Below are 6,776 nucleotides of genomic sequence, written 5' to 3'. Positions count from 1 at the left end.
TAACTAAACATTAATAAATCACCAATTATGGGAAACATTAATAAATCACCAATTATGGGAAAATTGCTTTGAAAATGTGCCCCTTACATTTACTCTTACACACACACATACTTTATTGGGGCATTGGGGGACTTTTAGACATTCTCTGGGCTTAAACCTACTTGCAAATGTGCATACACAGATATAACACACATTTTGCCAAGTGTACACACACACACTTACAGTATTTTGTGGATTTTTTTTATTGCATCTTCTTTTTGTTGCCATTGCGAATATTATATTTGGTAACTGCACTGCACAATACATTTAGTGTGTTATTTTGGTGCTTATATTGCATTTTATTGTGCATTTTATTGTGCATTTTATTGCTTTTTTAGCCATTTTATTGCATTTTCAGTTCTGAATAGGTGTTGTTCGCTTGATTCTGTCCATAAAACAAATTTGCCCAAGCCAAAATATTCAGACTGTGATTCTGACTGCAGATTACACTAGGCGAAAAAATAAAAGCATTGATTTTAGTGATTTTATTGGATTTTAATTGCATTCTGCATTGTTCTTGTCAGTTGTTTCTTATATTTGCCCATGGAAATTTTGTCTGCTATATATCGATGTGGGTGTCTCTGCATACCACATAGTTAGGTAAATCTGTGCATATTGGGCATCAAACTGTTCCGTAGACCCCAGGCATTTATATGTAGAATGTTTTATTTGGGCATATAATGCGGTAAAATGCAAGCTTTGTGACGATTTTGAAAAAAAAAATCATAAAAACCGCTAGGTTAAGCATAGCTTTGTAGTTTGACAGTTTACAGTAGACAGATATATTTACTTATTTTGGTATTATCAGAATGTGTACTTCAATATATATGGCTTTCTAGGGTCTCCGTACTGTTAGGGGGTCTTATAGCACATAGTGGGTGCTTATATTGCAGCAGCCAGAGTGTCAGACCTGAAAATTCATATGCACTATTTTCGTTTGGGTGCCTGTGTACACCACATAGTTTGGTACATATATGCATAGTGGGCATAAGACTGTTCAGTAGATCCCTGGTGTATATTTAGAATATTTTATGTTGGTGCTTATGTAATGTGGGGCATATAATGTGGCAAAATGCATGCTTTGTGACGATTTTGAAAAGTTTCATAAAAACCACTACGTTTAGCATGGCTTTACAGTTAGGTAGCTTGCAGTACAAAGATATGTTTATCCATCTTTGTTGTGTCAGAATGTGTACTTTTGGAAAACATATGTTTTGTAGGGTCTCCATACTGTTAGGGGGTCTTATGACACATAATACACATACTAGGTGATTATATTTCAGCAGTCAGAGTGTCAAACGTGAAAATTCTTTCATTTGGGTGCCTTTGTATACCACATAGTTTGGCAAATCTATGAATATTGGGCATCAAACTGTTCAGTAGAACCCTGGCATTCATATTTACAATGTTTTATGTTGGTACGTTACAAAATGTGGGGCATATAATTAAATGCAAGCTTTGTGACGATTTCAGAACTTTCATAAAAACCATAGCTTTGCAGGTTGGTAGTTTGCAGTAGAAAGATGTCTTTACCCAGTTTTGTTTAATCAGAATGTGTACTTTTCAAAAATATATGGGTTTGGGGGGTCAACTTAGGTTTTTGTTTTTTACCCAACAAAAAATACAGTAAATGTCTTGAATTTTCAGCAGCTGAAGTGATCTCTGGGCCTATTTGTAAGCACTAACTTCATTTTGGGGTCTCTAAATGTGAGATACTTTGGTGATCCTATGCACAATGGGCATCAAACTGTTCAGTGGACACTTGACTTTCATATTTAAGAATTTTTCTTAGTGTCTAATGCTATGTTGGAGATAAGGTGCTAGAAAGTGAAAGCTTTGAGGTAGTTTTCAGGTATTTTATCAAAACTGCCAACATTGTGACTTGTGATTGTAGGCTGGAGTAGAAAGGCATGGTTACCCATTTTAATTTTGCCCAAATGTGTACTTTCCAAAAATATATGGTTTTGGGGTTCAATTAATTTTTTGTAGAAAATGTGTTGGATTTTCAGTAGCTAAAGTGACATCTGTGGCAATTTGTATGCACTAACTTCATTTTGGGGTCTCTAAATGCCAGATAGTTTGCTAATCCTATGCACAATGGGCATCAAACTGTTCAGTGGACCCTTAGAATTCCTAACTAGTTCGTAATGCTATGTGGGAAGCGCTAACTTGCAAAGTGAAAGTTTTCAGGTGATTTTTCAGAATTTTCATAACTTTTTGTAGAAACTGCTAAGCTGTGATGTTTGTTAATTAGGAGTAGAAAGACTTGGTTGCCCACTTTAGATTTGTCAGAATGTGTAGTTTTAAAAAATGTTTTAAACCTAATGTTCCATGATTTTTGGCTTTGGAATCTTAAGTATGCCGTATTCTGCTGTAATGCTTTGAAAATTTGGAAATTTACTGCTGGGAGTTTTTGATCTATAGAAGTCAGAAATTTCCATAAAACTATACATATCTGGCATTGGCACATTCAAGGCCACAAGGCTTTTCAAATCATCTGCTTTTTTGTGCATAAAAATAAAATATTTTTCTGGGATAGATCCCTATATCATGAAAAATAAAAATAAAAAATTTGGTATTTGTTTCAGAGGTGGAAATACACAAAAAGTCTCAAATCCTAGGTAAACTAAAAAGCCCCCCCCCCCCCCCCCCCCCCGGAAATGCCTCTAAAGTGAGAGAGCACAAAATGTTAAAAAAAAAAAAAAACATATCTGCCATTTCATGTAACAGAAATGTGAAATTCTGCTTGCACTTCTCCATTCTTTTTTCCAGTCTAGTTACACATCTCCAGCTCATTACAATCCTAAAGGACTGGGACCCAAAACTGCACTGCATACTTAGCTGATTCCTTACCAGCAATTGTTAAAAATGCTAAATTATGTTTTCATCCCTCGAGTCAACACTTTTTAATGCAAGAGCTCTTTATTTGCTTTACAAAACACTAACACTGCCTAGAGTTGCACAGTCTGTTTTCCACAAAAAGGAGCCCCCCAGCACACTTCCATTTAGTGTATAATTCTCTAGTTTATTGGTGAATTTAGTTCTCCAGTTAATTCAAATCTTAAATTATTATCATCAGCAAAAATAGAGACAGTACCTATACTTACAAACGCAAACCTCAAGATCATTATAGACCAAGGACAGACCCCAGGAATACTCCACTAACAACACTGTTCTTTCTTATCAATCTTTTAGCTAGTTCTCTGTCCAATCTTAAGTTTAATCATATGTCCAATATTATGTTTAAGGCCAGTATTCCTAAATTTAAACAGTAACCTTCTGTGCCGTACTGTATCAAATGCTCAAAAAAGTAACTATTGTAAAATTGACAAATTTAATATAAACTAAAAATAAAAGTAAATGCAGGCGAGCGATCCTCTTCATTCCTTTTACTTGAGCAGCAATCCCAAGCCCATGCTTGTGCTGTTGAGCAAAAAAGTCTGTTTTTTTGTTTAAAGGAGAATGCAAGTCAAAATTTTAAAAGCATACTGCCCAATAGTCCTCCTATTGTTTAGTAAAAACGCCACACTTTTGGCTCACCTAATCAAATATTTACTCACTCACACTTACTTCACATTTTCTAGAACAGGCAGCCATCTCTAAAAAGGTATTCTCCCTTCCTTTCCCACCTTGCTTCATACTGCACATGTGCTTCATTCCCTCCCCCCTCCCCTCTGACAGATCAGATTCTGATTGGCTGGTGGGCATGTGTAGCTCAGAACAGGAGACAGGATCAAGTTACACACATGCTCAGAGAATAGGAAGGCTGCCGCTGGCACCTACAGGAAGGGGAGAGAGATTTCAGTGATGTCACTGTAGTCTTCACACTGCTGTAGGCTGCCAGCACCATATCTCAGAGAAGCAAGCAGGGATCTGGGAATTTAGATATGCAGTAAGTACTTTAAAAGAATGCCTTTAGACTTACTTTTAATTTATATTAACCTATCATTGTCCTTTAAGGTCAGTTTTTCACTCTACTTTGCATGCAGGAAGACTGAAGAAGAAAGAGGAACGCTCGCTTGCATACACCCCGCCCAGTGCAGTTTTCTACTAACTAAGGAGCACCAGCCGGGGGATAAAGGTAAGCATTTACAGTCACTGGGGGGTGCCGAATATTTTGTTATTGTAACTTTCCTTCTCTTTTAAACTATTTTATTGGTAAAAGTGTTTTTTTGCAATATCCTACCACTTTGGTAGATGTTCATCCAGCTCGGTATCCTACTATACACGGTTCATGGCTTGTATGAAAGCATTACAGACTAACTAGATTAAATTGCCTGAAACAAAAAAGGGATTAGACATTAATACATGATTTGGTGGCCTATGCCCAACTGGCCTATGCATGGCCAGCTTAACCTTCTTACTGTTAATGGTGTGCAAATACCTTCTGATGCCTTCGCTTTCTGGCACACAGCAATTAAAGTGCAATAACTAACAAAGCATGTGGGCATAATAAACAAATGCAATACAACAGTACTGACGTGCAAGGAAGTAGAATAGATTGTTACTAACAATCACAGCAAAACCAATTTTAATTTGTTCTGGGACTAACAGAGATCCTGATTAAATGAATGCACAATTCTCAAGATATCTTTAATGAATGATATCCTCTCTGGAAATGGTGATGTTTCTTAAACATTTTGCTCTAATGATCAGGCTACTTCTCTCTCGATATTTACCTAATAATAATATATTTTCTCTGCAGCCAATCCCACGGAGAATATGAAAGCCCAAGAGAGTGTAGCCAAGTCACTAGTGATTTCCAAATGTGTGCTGCTAATGACTGTCAACAACTTTCAACAAGAAAAAGGATCTCATTAAAAACATTTCTAGGAATAAACTAATAATATATCTGCCATTGATTTATTCTTGCTGCGCTAACACTTTATAAATAAATACCACAAATTATGGATATAGAACAGTAGTAAGGCTGTTGGACAACATACTGTAGCTAAAAAAAATAGTTATGAGTGAATTGTTTCGCCAGGCATGTGTAAATGGATTTGCAGTGAATTTCCACATTTTGCCATTGGCGAATTGTTTCGTGAAACTTCAGCAAAAATCTGCAGCAAAAAAAAATGTTGCACGTCAAAAAAAGTTGTGGTTGTGGCAAAAAAAAGACACGTGCAACAAAAAATTTGGGACAGATTCTTCACTAGAGAAGAAGGAGGAAAGGGAGTAGCGGGTATGTGAAAACAATTGAACAACTTTCCCCTTGAAATATTGTGGCCTTGGATATAAAGAGGCAGATTTCTCATATAAGTAATGTAATTACTTTTCCCTAAATATTGTGTGATTGTTGGGATCTCTGATGTTTTAATTAACTTGGAATTAGGTTCTGGATTATGTAAAAGACTTTATGATAAGGTTAAAGGTATCCAATCCAGTTAGATTGGGTGAAAAAAATCTATTGCAGAACCCAAAAATTGTTAGTGAGTGCTGGGCAGGAGTACCAGATACAGAGAGCATCTCCCTTGGTTTGGCAGCCTCTCCAACAGGTATTGGGTAGATTTTTAGAAATACGATTACATTTGTCAGGAGTGCATTACTAATTGACAGTATTTAACAGACCATCCTTCAAAAAACATTCAAAAATATTAAGAAGTACATTTACAGTGGTGCTTAAAAGTTTGCAAACCCTTTTGAATTTTTAAAGGGGTTGTTGACCTTTGAGTTATTTTTAGTATGATGTAGAGAGTAATATTCTGAGACACTTTGCAATTGGTCTATTGTTTTTTTATTATTTGTAGTTTTTTAGTTATTTCATTTTCTGTTTAGGAGCTCCCCAGTCTAGAGTTTCAGCAGTTATTTGGTTGCCTTAGCAATTTACCTTAGCAACCAGGGAGTGGTTTGGATGAGAGACTTTTATATGAATAGGAGAGGGCCTGAACAGAAACGTAACAATTACAATAAAACTATAGCCTCACAGAGCAATAGTCTTTTGGCTGCCGGGGTCAGTGACCCCCATTTACAACTGCAAAGATTTGGAAGAAGAAGGCAAATAATTAAAAAAATTAGATCAAATAAATAATGAAGACCAATGAAATAGTTGCTTAGAATAACATTTATGGATAAACATGGCCTAAAACATGATCTGTTTTTTACACAACTTCTAAAACTAGATAATGAGAACCCAGTTAAACAAATAAGTCAACACATGGTTGTTCATTTAGTCACAGAGTCAAATGATCCAAAGATACACTTTTGTGTGTGGCAGAACTATGTGACCCTCTAGGATTCTCAGTTCATTTGAAGGGGAAATTATAGTCACATGTTTCAATCTATAAGATAATAATCGGGTGTGAAGATGGATTATTTAAAGATCAGAGACCTGGGTCTTCACTATCCAAGTCTGATCTTCCAACACTTGTAGAAGTGCGTCATGACTCAAATATGTATTGTTTTATTTATTACTGCCAAAGTGGGGCTAACCAAGATCTTAAAGGAAAGCTATACCCCAAACAATGTAGGTCTCAATAAAAATATATTGCATAATACAGCTCATATGTAAAACCCTGCTTCATCTAGATAAACTATTTTCATAAAAATATACTTTTTAGTAGTATGTGCTATTGGGTAATCCTAAATAGAAAATTGCCATTTTAAGCACATAGGACCAGGGACCGTATGATTCACAGTGCACACAAACAAGCCAAGGCACACATTCATGGGCCCCATCAGCCAATTAATGGACAGAGTTCTGTCTTTTGCTTCCACACTACTTCCTGTTACAGTTA

Source organism: Xenopus tropicalis, chromosome 7 (genome assembly GCF_000004195.4).
Source record: "Xenopus tropicalis strain Nigerian chromosome 7, UCB_Xtro_10.0, whole genome shotgun sequence".
Taxonomy (NCBI): Eukaryota; Metazoa; Chordata; class Amphibia; order Anura; family Pipidae; genus Xenopus; species Xenopus tropicalis.
Note: the sequence above shows the minus strand (reverse complement) of the source record.